Source organism: Dermochelys coriacea, chromosome 14 (genome assembly GCF_009764565.3).
Source record: "Dermochelys coriacea isolate rDerCor1 chromosome 14, rDerCor1.pri.v4, whole genome shotgun sequence".
Classification (NCBI taxonomy): Eukaryota; Metazoa; Chordata; order Testudines; family Dermochelyidae; genus Dermochelys; species Dermochelys coriacea.
In genome coordinates this window covers 21,879,874-21,902,136 of record NC_050081.1, presented here as the reverse complement: position 1 = coordinate 21,902,136, position 22,263 = coordinate 21,879,874, and the positions used below count along the sequence as shown (strand labels likewise).

Below are 22,263 nucleotides of genomic sequence, written 5' to 3'. Positions count from 1 at the left end.
GGAAGAGAGTGGTTAGAATCCAGATATGAATTTTCAGCTGAGGCCTATCAGGTTCTTACAGGATTCTTACAGGAGGCGGGAGAGAGTTATGAACAAGTATCTAGGTAACAATTATGATCTTATGAGAGTTGCAATGCAGGTAGCAGAAAATGAATCCTACCCTGCTTACAAAAATGAATGCTAATGCCCTGGATAGAATTTACATATAATCCAAATGATAAATCAGAGCTTCAAAGCTTGAACCTGGAGAGCCCTGGGTTTCATGTATACAAAATAAATACAATTAATGTGAAACCAAATAGCTGCTCAGATTTCATCTTAACATCCTTCCTTTCCCTCCCTGTTTGCCTTTGAACCGATACTTAAAAGGGTCCCCCCAAAATGTTTGATTTATTCCCTCCTTAGAGAGAGAGAGTCACATGGGCTGCAAGAAACACAGGGTATGAAAACAGTGGGACTGCTTTAAAGAACAAGTCCATGATGGATGGTGAAAGAGGAGTCCCATAGGATGCGAACGCCACCTTTCCTACAGAAGCAGTGATGCAGGAGCAAAGCAGTGGCCCATGATTAGGATGGGATATTGAGAAATGAGTCCATTGCCACCATGTTTAGAGTGATGTCTGAAATGTCTAGCTGTAAAGTCACCTTTACAATGCAACCTTTCTTGACATGAATGTGGATGTTGAATGCTCCGGAGATATAATGTATCAGGGATGACCCCACAGTGCTTTCCAAAATAGAACCCAGCTAGGACTTGAACTGCTATGGGCCTGCAAGGCTCAGAAGAAGCTTGTCCTCGAGAGATGTATAAAACACAGCTTTGTGTGCTTTTTTCATAGTGCCTAATAATATTCATGCTCTCCACAGTGGCTGATTATATAACCAAGCCTGCTACTTGCTCATCATTTATGTTGTTATCCCATAGTTCAAGTGATAGGACTCTGCGGTTTTGGTGCAGAAGGTCTCAGGTTTTATTTCCCACTCATGACTGTGGCATAAAAACAAAACCCTACAACTCCAGCCCAGAAGTTCTTTGGAACCCGGAATTATAGACAGAATCAAAAGTAAGGGTGGGGTGGGGGATGTCATTGCCAAAGAGAAGAAGGAGAAAACCAACCATAGAAATGTACCACATGGTGCTGCTGGCGATTTGCAGTTATGAAAACTGGGATTTTTAGTGGAGCTTATGGGGATTAGGCACCCAATTTAATGGGAGTCAGATGCCTAATTCCATTTGTTCCTTTGAAAATCCCAGCATTTAATATTCCTCCGCACTTTTTCTAAGGGCTTTTCTACACTAGCACTTTTGTCAGTAGAATTTATGTTGCTCTGGGGTGTGAAAAAACCACGCCCCTGAGCGACATAAGTTACACCAACAGAAACCAGTGTAGGCAGTGTTACGTCGGCAGGAGAGCTTCTCTTGTGAACATAGAGCACCTACAAGAGCGATCTTACAGTGGCGCAGCAATTTCCCTACAATTTCTGAACCTGAATGGTGGGTTCCTATAGCTGTGGTTCCACTTTTCCTCCTCCCCAGCCTGCCCCAGTCCCTAGTAATGTGAAGCGCACCACCTGGAGCTTGGCTCAGGAGCTCCCCTGAGCCAGTCCCAGGAATCCTACCCCTGTTCCTTGCACAGTGGAACCTCACCTGCTCTGCTGCAGGCAAAGCTCTCCATGGTGGAAGGGGAGTAGCAGGCTTGGCACCACAGTACAGACAAGGACCAAGCTGGAATGAGTTATAGAAATCCTGAAACCCTCCTCATAAAGAACACCTAAAACCTGGACTGAAAATTAAGCAGTGAGCTGCAACAAGCCAGCCACTGTTGCTCTCCACAAACCCAGCTGTTATACACTTGTGACATGCAGTGGGAAATACAGTGAGTTAACTCAAGAATCCCTTCAGTCAGGCAGCATCTGGGGAGTTCTAAAATGCACACCGGATAAAGGTGGCTCTTTCCAATCTAGGCCAGCATGCATCTGAGTCTGAGTGATGGACGGGAAGGGCGAGAGGAAAACAGGCCTGATTTGGCAGGCTTGGAGAGCTGGAGATACCAACCCCCTTTCTCTGTGCACTCAAAGCGTTTGCATAAAGGCATCTCCTAAAGGGGGCATTTGTTTGGTTTGGACTTCATTGAGTGAAAAGCTCTCAGCCCCATGAGTGCTTAGTTATTCTCTTGTCTAGTGGCTCCTCTACAGCTCCCACCAAATGGGAGGAGGCTTCCTATTTGTAAGAGTGGCCCTGCTTGTTCAAATTCTCTAGTGACTTAAGTTTATTGGTTTTTCCTGAGGTCCAGTCATTTGAATTGCAAACAACAGCGGACTCCCCTCCACCCCCAATCTGAACAATGAGTGGAGCCGAAATAAAACTAGGCAACGGGCACTCTTGAAATGGAGCATGATTTCTTTATGCATGAAAGGGGAGGGTGGAAGTTTGCTCCCTTCCGGTCTCCCTCATTGTTCCATGGGATGTCTATGAAAGGGGAGGGTGGGATGGAAGGGAGGGGAGTGAAGGAGGCCAACTCATGTATGATAATCAGAGATCCCTTTCGTTTCATTTATTTATTCCTCCTGCTTAAAAGTCACTCCTGAGAGGAGATTAATGCTGATGGAAGGAGCATAGGGTCTAGAAGGAAGCTTGAGGAGCATAGGGGGTATGTGTGTGTGTGTGTATGTGTGTGCTGTGAAATAAACCTGTGCCTGAGGTAAATTGCACTCTTGTCATACTCTTAATGGAACAAATTCTGCTGTGCAGATTGGATCAGATTCTGATCCCAGGTTAAAGAAAAAAGTGTAACTGTTGGAACTGCTGGTGTTCTGCTGGATATATGCTTGTGTGGAGGAGCTGAGAATCTGATCCTCACAAAGGCTACCAAAAAAGAAAAAAAAAGACTTTCTGTCATTTAAGGTCTGACTTCTCCTCTCACACTCGTATATCCAGGTAGATGCACTCACCTGTGTGGAATTTAATCCTGGCTTAAGCAGCTGGAAGAAAGAAGAGAATCATCCCCTCAAGCCGCCCTATCACTGTTAGCCAATTAAAAGATTTGTTGCGAATTATATTAGCAACACACAACTCAGGATTTATTGTTTTAAGTCATGGAAAGTTTCCCAAGTTGCACTTATTACAGATTATATTTTTTGAAAAACAAGCTAATTTCTGCTGCTAAAATGAGTGTTTGAGGGTAGCTAAAATGTGCATCTGGGTGTTTTAAAAATGCATGCCTGAGTCCACAGTTTGAGTGGATATGCTTTGCCTTGTTTATTTGGCTGGTTATCTTCTCCACTACACCTTCCAAGAGGTTGTACTGATGAAATTAAAAGGAGAATCCTGGAGTGTAAATGTGCCCTTTGCTCAAAGCTCCATGCAAATAGTGGAATACTGAACATACTGGCTTCAGAGCAAATGTGGCTCTCCTATACAACACTGTCCATCCATTAGGTACCTCCAGGCAGGGACTTAGGGACGTGGTGTGCAGTGACTTGTGAAGGGGAATCAGGCTTCACTGACCCAGCACCCAATTAAACGTACTATGAGGTCAGGCTGGTGGCCCCATGGAGAGCACTCTGTATATTTCACATGACATTACTTGCCTCCGCGGTATTCTAGCAGTAATCCAGGAGGACCAGGGCTATGCAGTGTGTATGGGTGGGTTAGCAGCTCTAGGCTTTTGCCTCTGTTTGTTTTCCAGTTCTGGCATCGCTTACAGAACATAATAATTTTGATTATCTCATTTTAGTCCCCTGCATGTCTCCTTCATGTTATTTGATGTGAATTTTGCTGTGGCTTGCTTCATAAAGACACAGGGCTGGAATAACTGAGGGATGAAGGGTGGTTGCAAGTGAGGATTTGGGGGCATTAGTGGTAGAACAGAGAGCAGGAAGCCTGCCCTATGCCTGGCTCAAGCCAGTGTTGTTTTGTGTTCAAAGTTGAACATTTTGGGCTAAAGTCATCCCTGGTGTAACTCATTTGGCCTGCCTGGTATTGCACCTCGTCTGAGCTCAGCCCTGTATCTTTGCTAATTAATACTGGGATGCCAGTCTTTTCTCAGCAAGAGCAAGTCACAATGTGGCTAGAGAATACATGCCCTGTTCCTTCCAAGCAAGCCTCCATATAGCTGATGAGGGGAGGCGTGAGGGCAAGGCCATGGCACTGCTCATCCCCTATGCTCAGAGGAGGGAGTATATTGCACTGTCATCCAGCGTGGTGCTGCCACACCAGCATGTGCTGCCCAGGAACAATTCTCACCCAGTCAGCGAAAATCCCTCTTGAGCATCCTAGCTCTGCCCCTGCAGCCTGCAACACACCTGGGGGTGACAGTGGCACATTCCAGGCCTGAGAATGTGAAAGGCCAAATCATTCTCATTTACAGGGATAGGGATCAAGTCATGGCCAAACCTCCATTGTGCCAAGAGGAGTTTTGCCTTAGCAAAAGGCTAAAGACTTGGAGCTCAGTTTTGTCTTTGATCTGGCTCACCCCTTTTGCATCCCGAGTTAGCTATTGCGCCTTTTAGTGGAGGCAGGACTCATTTCCAGCCACGCTTCCTGAATCCATTTGATACTTGTCTCTTTCTCCCGTAAATTTCAGAGCTGGCCTGCATTCTCGAGCACCAAAGCTAACACACTCAATCACACTAAACTTTATCTGCTTTACAGGGAGTTGCCGGTTCCAAAGGCATATTGCTAGCCCTTACTCTACAGGATGTAACCTAAGCAGAGATCAGATATGCTCATTGTCTGGTGGGTGAATTTCTATTTATCTGATCTTGACGCCTTGGCTTTATCTCCCCATGGGCTACTAGAATTGCTGGGAAAAGACAGTCCTGGTCATTCCCCCAGAGCCACAAATCACAGATTTAAAGAACTTCTGCTCAGTGGGGAGAAAATAAAGCAGGTTTTAGTTAGTCAGAGAAGAAGGATCTATCAAGTGAACTGGCCCTTATCTTAATAAGAGTCTAATGAACAGCCAAATGTAGGAAGTGGCAGAATGCTGCTTCTACCAGGGCATTACTTTGCCACAAACCTCGCTGGAGTCTAGTTTTGTCCCATGACTAGCAGCAGTGGTGCCACTGAAATGCTCTGAGAGAGGCTGTCCTGGTGGGATAGCCAACACAAACAAGCCCCCAGGAGCTGCTGGAAATCTTGGAAGAAAGGTTGATGCTGTGAGGGATCCAGTCTGATTTCCACTGGTTCTAGTGGTTCTTCAAAGACACTTCAGAATCAGAAACAGGGCTTGATTTGCTGGTTTATACAGACCCTAGCATAAGGCCCCAATAGCATAAAGTCCATGGTGGGGAGAGAGGTTGTAACAGCAAAAGAGCCCACAACCAGAGTGGTGCGGTGCTGAGGTGATGATGACACAGACTGAGTGGTTCTAGCCAGGAAGAGGTGGGGAGTGTGGTTCTTTGTGTCACTAGAGAATCTGCTGATTCCATGCATCCTCTCAGGAGCTGTATTGAAGATGCATGTATGGAACAATAGCCTGAAACTAAAACTGTCCCCCTTTGGGTAGGAAAACTTGAGGGAGTCAGTACCGGTAGCAGAGGGGAGGCAAGGCTAAATGAAAGCAACCTGGGCCTTTACACACACTCCACATGGAGCCTCTATAGCCCTCTCCACATGTCCTGACCCCACCTCCCTTTGGGGTGAGAGCAGGTTTCAGAGTTAAGATGAATGAGGCAGTTCACACCTCTAGAAGCTATGGTTTCAGGCTCTCTGCAAACTCAGGCAGGCACCAGTTACAATTGGTTCATGTGTTCAAGTTTTTCTTTGCATCTGTAAGAGCTTGTAACATATTTTTTTTTAAATAAAAGCTGAGCTTCTGATCTTATCACATGTCTCCAGGAGCTGGGACTCTGTGCACAGGCCTATAGTGTGTATACTAGCCCTGGGGTTGGTCTCTTGCTTTCCCCATGTCTATTATGGTTATAACTGTGCAAATCTCACATCATGGTGCAAATCTCACATCATGGCTGTGGAGTTTCAGTCCCTCAAAGAGAAACACCCTCATTTAATGCAATTAATTTTGAAGCTGTTTTTCTTTTCCTCTTGGGTCCAGTCCTGCTCCCTTTGAAGTCAGTACCAGTTTTGCATTTGCCTTTGGTTGGAGCAGGTTGGAGCATGCCCCTTGCAATGGAGGATTTTGCTGTGTTTTTCAAAGAGGCATGTACAGCCTCACTCCAAGGGACCAGATCCTGCTCCAGTTGAAGTTGTGGCAAAACTCCCATTGATTTCAGCAGGATCGGGCTCTTCTTAATCTGTGGAAATTTTCCTCGCTGAAATTGTTGTTCAGGCCAGCGAGGTTTGCGGGACTTAATGATCTAAAGTTCGTAAAGTACTTTAAGATCCTCAGATGGAAGGTCCTTTATACGCTAAAAGTATTGTTGTTTTGTAGGCACTTTCCAGCTTACAATATTTGCAGTGAAATATTCCTTCACCCTCTGTGGGTTTGCAGCATTTGTTTCTGGGTTTCTTTAAGACAACGAAAGACCCAATCAATTAACAAGAATAATACTTTGCACCATTCATCTCATCCCAAAGCAATTTACAAACATTAAGGATCCAATTCAGATACCCTTAGACTCTGCCTTCACTAGAAATGCTGCAGTGGCACAGCTGTAACGCTTCAGTATAGACACTCACAATAGTGACCGAAAGGATTCTCCCATCACTGTAATTAATCCACCTCCCCAAGAGGCAGTAGTTAGGTGGACAGAAGAATTCTTCTGTTCACCTAACACTGTCTTCACCAGTGGTTAAGTGAGCTTACCTATGTCGCTCAGGCATGTCAATTTTTCACACTCCTGAGTGATCTAACTTTTTAGTGTAGACCTGGCCTTGTTCATTTTAAAGTATAGTACTTTAGGTCTTGATCCTGAAAGGTTCGATGCACTCTAGCCCTGGTTCAGCAAAGGACTAAGGTACATGCGCTGTCTACACTGGGGTTTAGGTTGGCTTAACTACATCTCTCAGGGGTGTGGATTTTTCATACCCCTGAGCATCGTAGTTGTTTTGGATTAACTTTTTAGTGTATACCTGACCTGGGTGTCCATGTGTAGACAAGCCCAATGAGACCACATGTGCTTAAAGTTAAGTTAAACTTACTAAGGTATGCCAGCTTCTTGAACAGAACTGTGTCTGTTTTCAGGACTTAGGGCTTATCTACGCTGCCCTCCGGATCGTCGGGCAGTGATCGATCCAGCGAGGGTCAATTTATTGCATCTAATAGATAAATCAACTGCTGAGTGCTCTTCCGTCGACTCCGGTACTCCCCCAGAACGAGGCACACAAGTGGAGTCGACAGGAGAGCATCAGCTGTCGACTTACCACAGTGAGGACACCGCGGTAAGTAGATCTAAGTACGTCAACTTCACCTACACTAGTCACGTAGCTGAAGTTGCGTATCTTGTATCGACCCCACGCAGTAGTGTAGACAAGCCCTTAGCATCAGAAACATGCAGGTCTCCACATTTCGATGTGTTTCCAATGCAGAGAGAGAGAGAGAGAGATTTTGTCAACCTTTGGTTTAAAATGAAATTTACAAAGTTACATGGAAAGATGACAGTTTCGGAGTGAAATTCCACAAAATGAAAGTGATGCACAGCACCTGAGCCCCTGCTCAAACTGTTAGACTGTGCTCCTACAAGGTGACCCTATCAAAATCCCTGTTGTGCATTATGCATTTCGGGTTGGTCTGAAACTCTGTCCTGCTCTTCCTGCTAAAGTTGTTTAGGACTACATTGTGTACAAAACCAGCAGCCCTCTTCATCTGATATGATAGGATATGATGGGTAAGACATCGGAAAATGAATATGTAAATAGTTATATGATCTCCAAGGGATCATTGCTTTGTTGAAAAATAGTCTCACCAGGAAAGCACAGAAACATGACAAGATGCATTATGCTTTGGGGATAGACAAGCAGCCCTAGATAAACATCTGAACTATTTTAGATGTTGTCAGGATTTGATCTGTGGAATTAATGTAAAAACACTGCTCTGTTACGACTGTTATTTAGTGTGACACTGCACAGCTTCATGCTAACTCGCTAGCATGGTAAGAGGCATTTTGTTTTATCTGATTGGATATAGAAAACTCACAGCCTTAGCCTCCAGCAACCCTCAAGAGTTAACAAGCTCCACATTTGATTGATAAGCATTGTAAATCCTCCAGAGCTTGGAATACTAGAGTTTGGTCATACCACAAAGCACTTTCTCCTAGGGAGGGGCAAACTAAACTGACAAAATAAGAACTGACTTGTGCCTTTGCCCCAAACTCAAACAGAATTTGACGCCAAACCTTTATTTTGAGGTTGAAAAAAGATGATTTCTTGACTTTTTGTTTAATTTTTCTGTTATGTTCATAGCCTCTGCACTGGGGCAAGTCCTGATTTCAATGGGAAGTTTACCTACCTATGGACTGAATAAAAACTAAAGATTGAATAAGTAGTTGGCCCTAGGAATGGACAGCAGACTTCTACAGGGTCAGCATTTGGTACATGTTTGGATGCTTCTGTGTCTGTCTGTCCTTTCTTCTAACTACAGTGTCTGTCTCTCTGCCTGCCTGCCTGCCCATCCTTCCTTCTAACTGCAGTGTTTGCCTATCTGTCTAGGCTTTTATTTCTCATTTGTCACTAGAGCGTCTGAGAACCTTACAGCTGTAACCCGCCCACGTGCACCCCCCCACACACCACACACACCTAGCATCACAGAGTTATATCCAATCCCTACAAATTTATTCAGCCTGCAGAATTTGCCTGGATGTCTTTGGGGAACAGTTGTTCTCATGAGTATGTTACTTCCAGTGTTCGAGTGGCACTAAAGCCCCTGCTTCCTATGGAAAGCCCTGGTGCTGAATGGCACCTCCCCTCCTGGGGTATGGGGCTCAGGAAAGTGCCAGCATCTCTCCTCTCAGCCTGCAGCACCAGAACTCTGGCAGAGGTTCCCCTGTTAGGTGGGGATGCAGGGTCCTCCTATGTTACCTCCTATGTTAGCAGTGGGTGCCTGGCCCCCAGGCTGCCTGTCCTGCTGACTCGGGCATGGCCAGAAAGGAAAGCAGTGGCTGCCAGGTTTCCACCCTGAGCCATCCAAAGTGCAAGCCTGCCTCCCCTCCTTCATTGTGCCTCTGTTCCTGCCTCCCCTATGGTCAGTGCCACTGGCACCCTCTTGTTCCTTTTCTGCTGCACTGGCTGAACTGTCCTGGCAGGACTGTAGTGATAACACTCACCCTCATCTTTGCTGCACCTGAGTGAGTGGACTTGAACTGGTGTCAGCAGGGCTCCAGGGGAGAACTGAGCTCCAGCACTTCTCATTTTAGGACTCAGAGACTGGTCACCACCTGTCCTACCCCGGCTAGAACCTAGAAGTATATAAATGGGAGAGACTTTAATAAGTGAAGCAAATATTTCAGAATCTTAATGCAGCTCTGGGGCAGCTTCAATGCCGGATAAAGATTCAGGGTGGATTTTATTAATTGTTTTGCCTTCCTTGCTGCCTATTTCCTGGTCAAGAGAAGTAGCAGAAGTACAGTAGGGAAGTAACCTGGTCTAATTGATAGGAATCGATGCTGGGCTTGGGTACAAATGATGTCACGCTTATGTGCAAAGAGGTGAAATTTTTGTTGTTCTTGTCTGCGTATTTGTTTTATGGCTCATGACGATTTATTTCCAAGGCTAGTCTAGCTCAGGTGCTGGATATCTGCAATGCTCCATTTTCTAGGAGAAATAAAATGAATAAAACATGTGAACAGACAAATTGCTGGGTGGAGGAAAAAAATGGCAAACTGCATTGTGCCTCCCCAGTGCCCAGTCTGAACTTAAGAGGGTCGGGATGGCAGAGATTGGGAAAGTTGCTCATAGGCCAGTAAATGCTTGTATTGGTGCCAAAGCCCCCCCTTCGGTCTGAAAGAGACACGCTATTTTTTTAAACAATCTCCAGCCCGCGTTCAGCCTTGGCGAGTGATTTGGGGACAAAATCAGGTTTTACAGGGAGCACATTCTTTGGAAGCGCTCTCTCTCTCTTTCTCTCTCTCTCTCTTGCTCATTCACTCTGTTCTTTTATTTCGTTTCCCCCTTCAAAAGGCCAAGTTGTTCCTTTGGAGCCCTTTTGAGGGGAGAGAACCATGGTGGAATTCTTGTGTTGGCATGGCTGATGTTAATGGGTAACACTGGGGCAAAGGTCCCTTAAAGCCCCCACATCTGCAGCTTTGTACAGGCCTCACCTCCGAAAACTCTTCAAAGCGTTTAGCCAGGCAGGGCCTAATGTGTATTAGCAAGACAAAGGCCTGGGGAGGGGAGGAAAGGGGGATGAGCTTTAATTTAGTGAAGATTTATTAGGCCTCATGAAATCGGCCTGAACCACCCATTTTCTATATCATCTGCCCACATCTAAAGGGGGTGGCTTTGTTGTGGGGAGATGGTCATTTAGAATTATCCAGCAACAAATCTCGCCGGCATAAAAGGGACATGGACAGAAGCAGGACGTAGCGGAGAGTTCACACTCTGTACACAGAGCCCCAAATCTGGAAATATGGAAATGTGGGAATGCCATTCAGGCCTCGAGCCTGCCTTTCCCTTCGACTTTTGTTTGGGGGATGCTGGCTGATGTGTGTTCTTTCTCCTAAGCCTTGTTTACTCAAGCAGATGAATGAGGGTTTGGGGCATGGAGGAGGGGATGAGACAACACAGAGGTGCTGAAATCACGTGTAGATTTTGAGTGTGGGGGAATGATTTGCGGAAATTAATGATTATTAGGTTTTTTTAAATAACACCCTTTTCCACACAAATATTTGTGTCTTGTTTGCTGCAAACATAAGCTTGAATGTAGGGGTACCATATAGCATGTCAAATGCAGTCTTAATGGCAGAGTTGTTTGAATAAAAGAAAAGGAGTACTTGTGGCACCTTAGAGACTAACAAATTTATTTGAGCATAAGCTTTCGTGAGCTACAGCTCACTTCATCGGATGCTGTAGCTCATGAAAGCTTATGGTCAAATAAATTTGTTAGTCTCTAAGGTGCCACAAGTACTCCTTTTCTTTTTGCGAATACAGACTAACACAGCTGCTACTCTGAAACTTGTTTGAATAAGTCTTCTTACGGCCATCCACTCCCCATGCTGCCAGCTCTCATGATATTATCATGAGTCTTGTGATATTTTTTCTTAAAGCCCCAGGTGCTGGAATCAAGTTATTACCTGAGAATTTCAGCTTCCATTAAAAATTAAAAGCAAATTTCTAGCCTTCATGGTTGTGGAGAAAAGCATGAAATGGTGAACCCTAAACACTCCAACACCAGAAGGCAAATAAAGAGAAACCAACATTTATTATTATTATTATTTATTACTATTATTTATTATTGTTTTAATCCCATGATTTTTAAGACAATCTCAGGATTTTGGGGGCGGGGGCTGACACATGATTTTTGAATGTTTGCACTTGGCGATACCTCACTGTGGTGTCATAACTTGTTTCCTTTTTCCTGTTTATCTAATGCTCTCATGATTAAAAAAAGCCTTTGTGTCCTCTGGGAAATGCCTTATTATTTAAGCAAAGCCAATCTTTCACATTGCCCAGCCACACAGCAGTAATAGGCTTGGTTATTTCATTACTGGCTACTAGTTTGGCCTGAAAACGAGCACTCTCACTTACACCACAATCCCAGATGAGATACACTGGTCTAAAATAAGTGCAAGTGAAGTCACAATTAAGCCCCTAGGCCAAAATTTCCCAGTGATGTTGGGAATCTCTATTTTGGGTTGCCCGACTTTAGACACTTTTGGGCCTGATTTTCAATAGTGCTGAGTACTCACTGCTCCAGAATTTTGCCCCTGGAATTTCCTAGGAGGGAGACCAATGGCATGACAGAGAGTATCCACTAGGAGGAAGCGGAGCAAAGAAAAATCCAGGGCCTGATTTTCAGAAGTGCTGAGCACGCATAGCTCCAGCTGAAGTCAACAGGTGCTCAACCTCTCTGCAAATCACACCCTCTGGTTAAATAGCAGGAAACATTTCCTAGCATTGAGGTCTGTTTGACAGGAGAAATGGCAGAGGCCCCATCACTTGACTGGTGAGAACACTGAAAGATTGCAGGAGGGAAGCATCCTGCACAGGCCATAGAGGATTGAACTGGAGAGCCTGATAGATCTTTTCTATCTCTAATTCCTTGGATTCTATGAAGTCTTTATTGGATGGGAACCTCTGGTAAATAGCCCCGGGCTGGAGCTCAGCACACTTTATCAGGTGCCTCTGTTCAGTGACAGCAGTTAATCTGTAGAGAAGGACATAAGAGCTGCCACACTGAATCAGACCATGGTTCATCTTTCCCAGTATCCTGGCTCCGACAGAGGCCCATACTTCACGGGGAGTGTACGAAACAGGGCAATTATGGAATGATGCACCTCTGTCTTCCTGTCCCGGCTTCTGGCAGTCAGAGGTTTAGGGTCACCCAAGCATGGGGTTGCATCTCTGATCATCTTGGCTAATAGCCATTGATGGATTGAGCCTCCATGGACCTTTCACAACATCCCCTAACATATTTTTAATCTCTCCTGGTATGGAAGCCATTCCATACCTTTGATCGTCTTTGTTGCCCTTCTCTGAACCGTTTCCAGCTCCATTGTATCCTCTTTGAGATAGGGCGACCAGTCCTCTGGCAGTATACATGGAGGACATGGCTCTCATGTACACTAAGGCTTTGTTGCGCTGCCAGGTGCACAAAGTGGTGAAGCAGGCCCCATCTAAGTAATTGTGCAGATATGTGCTTAACTCTAGGAGGCCATGTGTGTCATTTGTGCAAAGGTCTCCGAGAAAGGTAGGGAGGAAGTGAAAAGAAAAAGGAAATGTTGGAAAGTAAAATTTCCTGAGAAGAGAAGCAGCACGGAGCAAATGGGTTGAAAGCATCAGTCAGAGAGTCTGTTTGCATGGATTTAATCATCTTTTTGCTTTGCGCGCTGTAAAGTCACATCAGTCCGCATCTGTCCTTAATGAGATCCCTTTCTGGCATGAAAGTACAGTTACCAGCTAATGCAAATTAAGCCACAGTTGTCTTGTCTATAATTCTCTAAAGTAGCCAATCCCTCTTCCTTGCTGAGCAAACCCTCCGCTTTATTCCCCTGGAGGGCTGTTACACGCTATGTGCTTTGTCTCTTTCTTCTGGCTTTCCTAAGTATGCGGTTATTAAAGGGATCTTTTTTCTTTCATGCAAGCAAATAAGGGCCAGATTTGGAGGACACACATGAAAAAGATGCATTCTGCTGGCAGTCTTCAAAGCCATCTTCAGACATTAGCCAAGTTACCAGAGGCTTTTTCCCCTTCCTTTCAGAGCTGTAGATGGAAAACAAATTCTAGCTCCCTTATAGTCTAAAGAGGCACCGAGGCAGGGTTCAACTCTCACAGGGGTGTAAATCAGGAGGATCGAGATGAAGTGCATGGAGTTATAATGGTGTAAAATGGGTGTCAGAGGAGGACCAGGACCAACGTGTGTTACAATGAAGTCTGTGTCACTGAGGGGCTTTAGTTAGAAGTACCTTTATTGCACCTAATTTTATCTCACAGGATGGGTCCCTGGTGTGAAAGCCTCAGCAATGATCCCCTTTTTATTAAAACACACATCTTTCAAAAGGAAACATTAAAAGCAAAATATTATTGTTACAAGCAAACTTGGATGGCTATTTGCATTTATTTATGAAACAAGAGTAGCATGGTTTTTTATTCAAATTATTCGGCTTCTGACAGTGCCAGCACGGCCCTCAACGCCACAGAGTTGCTTCCCATGTATGAGACTAACAAATTTATTAGAGCATAAGCTTTCGTGAGCTACAGCTCACTTCATCGGATGCATTCTTTTTGCGAATACAGACTAACACGGCTGCTACTCTGAAACTTCCCATGTATGGATAGCATCAATCAGATGGTTCCTTTATAGCCCAAAGTTTGAAATACTGTCACAGTAAAAATACACAGTGTAACGGAGGGTGTTGAGGTGAAGTTTGGGCTCCACCAGGAATCAGCAGGTAGCCTGTTACTAGTCATAATTGGCATAGATGACCGGTGCCTTCTCAGAGTGGAGGGGCACAATCTAAAGGGGAGGACACGTGACCGCCCCTTGTGTCACTCCTGTCCAGTAACCCCTCTCCCTGCCCCTGCGCCCAGCCTGGGGCCACTATGCTCTTCTCGCTCCATGTTACCTGTACGGGGGCGGGGGGGCGGTTCTGTCCTCTCCCAGTGCCTCCTCCCGCACGTTTGGCCGCTCTCCCTGGCAGCCAGGTGGGGAGTCAGAGGGAGCTGCTTCTGCCTGAGAGAGCCTGGCTGGGAGGCAGCGGTGGCCCACTCCCTGCCCAGGCTTGGCTGCCAGGGACAGGGGCCCAGCATCAGGGCTGTCCTTAGGTTTTATGGGGCTCTACACATTATTATTAAACTGGTGCCTCTATGGTGGTGCAACTGGTGCTGCTACACCAGCACATTCGACTCTGTGAATAAAGCCCCTGCCTTCTGCCTAGTAAGGAGACTGCAGCATGCACTGGGTGTGTGGAAGCTGACCTGCTCTTACCTGTTGTCCCGGTCATAGGCACGGACTCTGTGCGTGGATGCCGCGCTTACCAACTTCTTCCTCTCCCTCTCAGTGCTTCCGGAGCACCACGAACAGCTGATTCATGGCATTCAAGCTCTGGGAGGGGGGATGAGTGGGAACAAGGTGCGCTTGTGGGAGGAGGCAGGGAAGAGGAGGGATGGGGATGGAGCAGCGGCAGGAAGAGGTGGGGGTTTGGGGGAAGGGGTAGAGTGGGAGCGCAGCCTGGAGTGGAGAAGGGGGTCAAACATCCCCTGGCAAGATCAGAAGTCGGCGCCTATGGTCCCGGTGGTGCCCCAAATTTTCAGGTGCCCTACGCAGCCGCATATGCTGCATATGCCTAAGGATGGGCCTGCCCAGCATGCCAGATGATGGTCCGGTCCAGTAATGGACTTTATAAGTAATCAAATCCAAATGGAAGGTGGCACAAAGTTGATCTGTGCAGATGATATTGTGTAATAGCTCATAGTGAAGAAGATTTGGTCCAGGCAATTGATGCCTGCAGTAGGGAACTAACAAACTGTGGCCTCAAAATGAGAAAAGACTGAAGTCACATGGGTGACTCACACAGAACCAACACAGATGAATATCAACATCGAGGGCCAGCACCTAAATCAAGTTTCTGCGTTTCTGTACCTTGGGGGCTGGTTAATGGCAAATGGAGAAATCAAGAGAGAACTGCAAGCAACGCTGCTGTGAGCGGGGGAAATCTGGCATAAGATAGTGGAGTAATTTATGATAAACGGATACCCAGACTACTGAAGGGCTAACTACACAAAATCATGATAAGATCAGGTCTTCTGTATGGATCAGAGACATGGACAACCAAAAAGAGGCACTTAAGACAGCTTGAAACCTTTGAAATGAGATGTTTGAGGGCAGTGACAGAGGTGACACTGCTGGAGCACATGCAGAATGATGTCATCAGCAGTGAGACAAGGTCTGCAGTATAAAAAAGGAGCTGCAAGAGAGGAGGCTGGGATGGTACCTGCATATATGAAGGATGGATAAAGGGAATCCTGTTAGGGAGACAAGAGTTCAAGGGCCAAGAACATGAGGACGGCCAAGAAAATGGTGGCTAGACTGCAAATGGGAGGACTCAGTGGATATGGAGCGAGTGATGGATCGGCAAGCCTGGAAAAGACTGATTCAGCAACCCAACCCCAGCTAGCTGTGAAAAGGGGAAGAAGTAAAACACACACAAACGTGAGACTAGGACTGTTTACATGAGTCGGGTCTCATCAATGTAAAGGCTGCTTGGTTGGACCCTTAAGGGTTTGAATGGATCAGAATCTTAATTAGCATGAATAAAAAATGAATATCAGTATATACAGTAGAACAGGAAAACCTATGTGCACATTAATTTTTATGTTCATGTGTGTTATTTAGATTCTAATGCCTTCCACCATAAAGGTGGCTGTATTAAGATGATGGGTGAAATAATCTATGTATAGATCTCAATATACGAATATATAGATTATTACAGTGGTTCCCAATCTTTTCCATACCAACTATCTGGGATCTCTCTTCCATTTAGTAATACAGGAAAGGCAGGGTGGTTATGATTCCCTGGATTCTCTTGGGACTGTGGACCCCCCAGGCTGAGAACCCGGAGAATATTATATATAATATAGTATGCAGCTTGGGCTGTAAATGTATTGAGTGCTTTGCGATCTTTGGATGAAAGGCACTGTATAAATGACTGTAGGTCCTGCTACAAAGTCATCACATAGATGATAACTCTTGCAGCTATTTCTGATACATTAATATGTGTTCCTGGTGGCAGGAGAAATTAAGTTATAAGTGATACCACCCAGTGTTACTGGGTCTCTATACTAATGCAGAGATTCCCAGTTTCTCAGGATTTGAGCCTTCCTCTCTTTGCTTCCCAGCAAGCTGCCTTATTGTGATTTCCTGCTCGGATGAAGGGGTTCTATCAACAGGGAAATAGGCTCCAAAGTATTGACTCAGTGTGAGTTTGGGTTTAGACAGGTTTCAGAGGAGCAACCGTGTTAGTCTGTATCTGCAAAAAGAAAAGGAGGACTTGTGGCACCTTAGAGACAATGCTGTAGAAGATGTTGATCAGGTGCCACAAGTCCTCATTTTTGGGGGGGGGTTAGAAAGATGTCCCTCCACCCTCAGAGCACAAGGAAGGACGAATGGCCAACGGAAAGGATAGGAGGGAATGATCAGTTGGAGCAAACATGTCACCTTTGGAAAGCAGTCAAAACAAACTGAAAAGCCATCTCAGATAGGGAGCTGAGCATGATGCATCCAGAGAAGTCAAAATAGACTGCTCAAGCACTTTACTTCAAAGCCTTTAACACCTTCCATTCCCAAGCATCCCAGGAATGCCATTGCTCTTCAAAGGTGGGAGGGAGCAATTGCTGTGTGTCATGCATTTATCTCCTTTGTAGGGAGAAGGCTTAGCAAAGCCTTTTACAGAACACTCAGCGTGCTCCCTCCCCTATGAGACTGGTAGATGTGAATTCTCTAACTTCAGTCTGAATTTTCATGTTTGGAGGCTGATTTTGATCTCATACTAGGTTTACACTAGAGTAACAACAATGGAGTTAATTCTGATTTACACTAGGTAGTTGGGAGGAAAACAATACTCATTGGACTGCTGTAGAGTTAATCCTGATTCACACTAAATGAGATCAGAATTAGTCCCTTAAGCTTTCTCTATACTATGAAAAAAGAAAAGGAGTACTTGTGGCACCTTAGAGACTAACAAATTTATTTGAGCATAAGCTTTTGTGAGCTACAACTCACTTCATCGGATGTATTCGGAGAACATAGAGAACATGAAACAGTAGGTGTTACCATATACACTGTAACGAGAGTGATCACTTAAGGTGAGCTATTACCAGCAGGAGAGCGGGGAGGGGGGTCTAGGGGGAACCTTTTGTAGTGATAATCAAGGTGGGCCATTTCCAGCAGTTGACAAGAACGTCTGAGGAACAGTGGGGGGTGGAGGGGGGGAAATAAACATGGGGAAATAGATTTACTTTGTGTAATGACCCATCCACTCCCAGTCTCTATTCAAACCTAAGTTAATTGTATCCAGTTTGCAAATTAATTCCAATTCAGCAGTCTCTCCTTGGAGACTGTTTTTGAAGTTTTTTGGTTGAAAAATTGGAACTTTTAGGTCTGTAATCGAGTGACCAGAGAGATTGAAGTGTTCTCCAACTGGTTTTTGAATGTTATAATTCTTGACGTCTGATTTGTGTCCATTTATTCTTTTACGTAGAGACTGTCCAGTTTGACCAATGTACATGGCAGAGGGGCATTGCTGGCACATGATGGCATATATCACATTGGTAGATGTGCAGGTGAACGAGCCTCTGATAGTGTGGCTGATGTGATTAGGCCCTATGATGGTGTCCCCTGAATAGATATGTGGACAGAGTTGGCAACAGGCTTTGTTGCAAGGATAGGTTCCTGGGTTGGTGGTTCTGTTTTGTGGTGTGTGATTGCTGGTGAGTATTTGCTTCAGGTTGGGGGGCTGTCTGTAAGCAAGGACTGGCCTGTCTCCCAAGATCTGTGAGAGCGATGGGTCATCCTTCAGGATAGGTTGTAGATCCTTGATGATGTGTTGGAGAGGTTTTAGTTGGGGGCTGAAGGTGATGGCTAGTGGCGTTCTGTTATTTTCTTTGTTGGGCCTGTCCTGTAGTAGGTGACTTCTGGGTACTCTTCTGGCTCTGTCAATCTGTTTCTTCACTTCAGCAGGTGGGTATTGTAGTTGTAAGAATGCTTGATAGAGATCTTGTAGGTGTTTGTTTCTGTCTGAGGGGTTGGAGCAAATGTGGTTGTATCATAGAGCTTGGCTGTAGACAATGGATCGTGTGGTATGATCTGGATGAAAGCTGGAGGAATGTAGGTAGGAATAGCAGACAGTTGGTTTCTGGTGTAGGGTGGTGTTTATATGACCATCGCTTATTAGCACCGTAGTGTCCAGGAAGTGGATCTCTTGTGTGGACTGGTCCAGGCTGAGGTTGATGGTGGGATGGAAATTGTTGAAATCATGGAGGAATTCCTCAAGGGCTTCTTTTCCATGGGTCCAGATGATGAAGATGTCATCAATGTAGCGCAAGTAGAGTAGGGGCATTAGGGGACGAGAGCTGAGGAAGTGTTGTTCTAAGTCAACCATAAAAATATTGGCATACTGTGGGGCCATGAGGGTACCTATAGCAGTGCCGTTGATTTGAAGGTATACATTGTCCCCCATTGTGAAATAGTTATGGGTGAGGACAAAGTCACAGAGTTCAGCCACCAGGTTTGCCGTGACATTATTGGGGATACTGTTCCTGATGGCTTGTAGTCCATCTTTGTGTGGAATGTTGGTGCAGAGGGCTTCCTCAGGAAGTCAATGGTGTCTCGAAGATAGCTGGGAGAGCTGGTAGTTGTGTTGGAGAGCTGCCTAGCAGCCTCTTGTTCATATTCTGACCTACTCATGACGACGACAGCACCTCCTTTGTCAGCCTTTTTGATTATGATGTCAGAATTGTTTCTGAGGCTGTGGATGGCATTGTGTTCTGCACGGCTGAGGTTATGGGGCAAGTGATGCTGCTTTTCCACAATTTCAGCCCGTGTAGCAGGATTGTCTGGCTATGTAGACTCCTTCCTCAGGCCCTACACTACCAGCTCTCCCAGCTATCTTCGAGACACCACTGACTTCCTGAGGAAACTACAATCCATCGGTGATCTTCCTGAAAACACCATCCTGGCCACTATGGATGTAGTGTTTCAAGTTGGGCCCTCAGAATTACTAGTCACTTTTGAAAATTCCGGTTGGGAACGTTAAGTGACTTGCCTAAGGTGTGGCAATTTCAGGAACAGAACCCCAGGAGTCCTGGCAACCCATTCCTTAAGTCCCTGCACTAGCAACTGCCTGAGAAGTCTGCGTTAAATGAAACAGAGATTTTTATTAGGCCTTTCCCCAGAACAGCCCATTAGTGGTGTAGTAACTCTAAGCAGGATGTGCAGTGACCAGCTGCTGAACTTCAGTGACCAGGAAATCAACATGCACTCTGGCTTCAATTTACTATGGCCTCATCAGTATGGGGCAGAGCAGGACAGCAAGGCTTGTGTCAACTGCAGTGCAGCTGAGAGGGTGCAACAAAGAAGTAGCTAAAATATTTGTATATCCTTTTAAGTCAAGGGCCAGACGCATCACTGGTGAGAAAAGGACAAACGACCACTCTGGTAAAGCGCACACATTTCCTCTTTTGTTAACATAGTGCATTTCAGAGGACACAGACTATTTTAACGCAGGAAAACCAAAGCCTCAGAGATCGCGGTTTGTTTATACAATACCGGAGAACTCAAAGGGATGATGAGAGTGGTTATAACAATGGCTCATATTTTATAGAGAGCCTTTCTTCCAGAAAGATCCTAATGTTCTATAGCAGTCGCTTTACCCACCTCTGGGCTGAAAAGCAGCATCTGTTTAAAAGCAACAGCCCAGTGCAGATTAGAGCAGAAAGGCCTAGTCTCCTCTAGCACTTGTTTTAAATCTCCCATCATTTCACTGCCACCAGGGAGGCTCTGCAAGTGGCAGCCCCAGTGAGAGTGATGGTGCAGCCAGGCAGCCAACTGCTGCTTGTGTTCTAACCTAGGCTTGCTCTGAGAAGGTTTCAGCCTGGTGGTTAAAATGCCAGTGGCTGGTCTGTATTCTCACCCCTGCGTGGGGCAGCTGCCATTGATACTGCGGGGGAAATGGCTGGAGAGCTCAGAGGGTCACTGTCATGCTGTCTCAGCCACTAAAGGGTTATCAGGGAGAGAGACCCTCCACCTCCTCAGCTAGGGCTGATCCTGACCCTGCAGCAGCTGGGGAGATAAAAGGGCTGCAGGTCAGAAGGGAGGGTGAGAAACCAGTGAAAGTAGGATCCTGGGAATCTGCTCAGGTAGCTCCAGAAGAAGAGGATCACAGAAAATGAGTCTGAGCAACAGCCTACTAGAGAGGTGTGGTAGGTAGAATAAGCCTAGGGATTGGGAGAAACTGCCTCCAACTGCTTCATGCAGTGTCCCTGGAGTGGATGGGACAGGGTTCCCTTACGAACCCTGGCCCCGCAGAGGGGTTAGCAAAGCCTATGGAGCAAAGAGGGCTAAACCTCAAGAGGCTGCACACCGCAAGCCCTTCATTAGGTTTACCAGCATCCTGACTCACTAGACTCTTTACTCCCCAAGAGGGGAGAGGCTATTCTATCTATCTATCTATCTATCTACAGGCTCTGGTTGGCACCCTGTTCAGGGGACGCAGAGTTAAGAATAAAAGAGTGGATTTGTTTAACAGAAGCTCTCCTTGTGTTAGCTCGGAGAACAGCACGACTCCCACCCCTGCTGCCATGCAGCACCAGTATTAGCAAAATGGTGGGAGAGACAACTAGGCTAGCGAAGATGAGGGTTACAATTCAACCAAAACCAGATAGGAAATTTGAGGTGTTTGAGGCTGAATGGAATTGCTTGTATTGGAATACACCCAGCCCTCTGGGGCTATCACCTCTACTACTCTGAAAAGTGCTGTAGGATCTTTAATATTGATAAGGGTTCAGGATTTGGTTTTACATCCCATCCATGAAATGGATTTCAAAAATACACCAGCTACTGTTGCCACTGCTGCTGGGGGCTCTCATTTGGCAGAGAACTGACAGGCTGGGCATGGAGTTGGCCAGGGGGAACATTTTCCGAAGGGCCTTGGTGACTTAGCACCTAAAGTCTCATTTTCAAAAGTGATGTAGGCACTTAGGAGCCCACGTCTCACTGAAAGTCAATGGGACTTGACTTCTAAGTCACTTAGGCGCTCTTGAAAATTTTACCCCGGTCACTTATGAGATACTTGTTTTTATGGGGTTCACTACTTTGCATGACAGTGGAGCAGAGTAAGTCAAGCTGGATGGGTTACATTGGCAAGAACAGATACAAGGTGGGGAGGTAATATCTTTATTGGACCAACTTCTGTGGGTGAGAGAGACAAGCTTTTGAGCCACATGTAGCTCTTTTTCAGGTCTGTGAAAGGCACTCCTAGATTCACAGCTACATGCAAGGTGGAACAGATTGTTTAGCATAATCAGTTAGCACATATTGTAAGGGACCATTCACGGTAGAGTGGCCAATTAACATCTCTGTGGTCATAGGACAAAGAGGGGGTAGTGGGTTACAGATTGTTGTAATAAACCATAAATCCAGTGTGTCTGTTCGGTCCATGATTTTCAGTGTGTAGCAGAGTCATGAATTTCAGCTCCCAGGCTTGACTTTTGAAAGTGCTGTGCAGGTTTCCTTTGAGGCTGAGGACTGAGAGGTCAGACATAGAGTGATCTCTTTGTGAAAAGTGTTCACCCGCAGGTGATAACAGGGTGTCTTTGTCTTTTTATCATTTTCCTGTGTGAGTTCATTTGCGAGCCTGGTGACTGTCTGGTTTCACCCATGTAATTGTTGTTGGAGCATTTAGTGCTCCAAAGAGAAAGTCTTGAAAGGTGTGTTGTGGGGGATGTTGATCATTGTAGCTGTGCAGATATGGCTCCAAGTTTTGCATCTGTTCTGGCAGGGTCTGATGCTGCCTTGACTTGGTGGGTCCTGGTCTGTGGGGAGCTTGCTTCTGACGATGAGCTTGGAGAGATTTGGGGGTTGTTTGAAGGCCAGGAGTGGGGGTTCAGAAAAGATTTCTTTCATGGATTTTTCAGCTAAACCTGCTTAAATGTTT

At 45.7% G+C, this 22,263-nt stretch overlaps 1 long non-coding RNA gene across 1 annotated transcript; it reads left to right on the top strand.

The window, feature by feature from the left end:
• The first annotated feature begins 403 nt into the window (after positions 1-403).
• LOC122456710 lies at positions 404-21,895 on the top strand. Its single transcript, XR_006275734.1, has 3 exons — positions 404-414; positions 1,912-1,921; positions 21,707-21,895. It is a non-coding gene; the product is annotated as an uncharacterized LOC122456710 (long non-coding RNA).
• Positions 21,896-22,263: the final 368 nt, after the last annotated feature.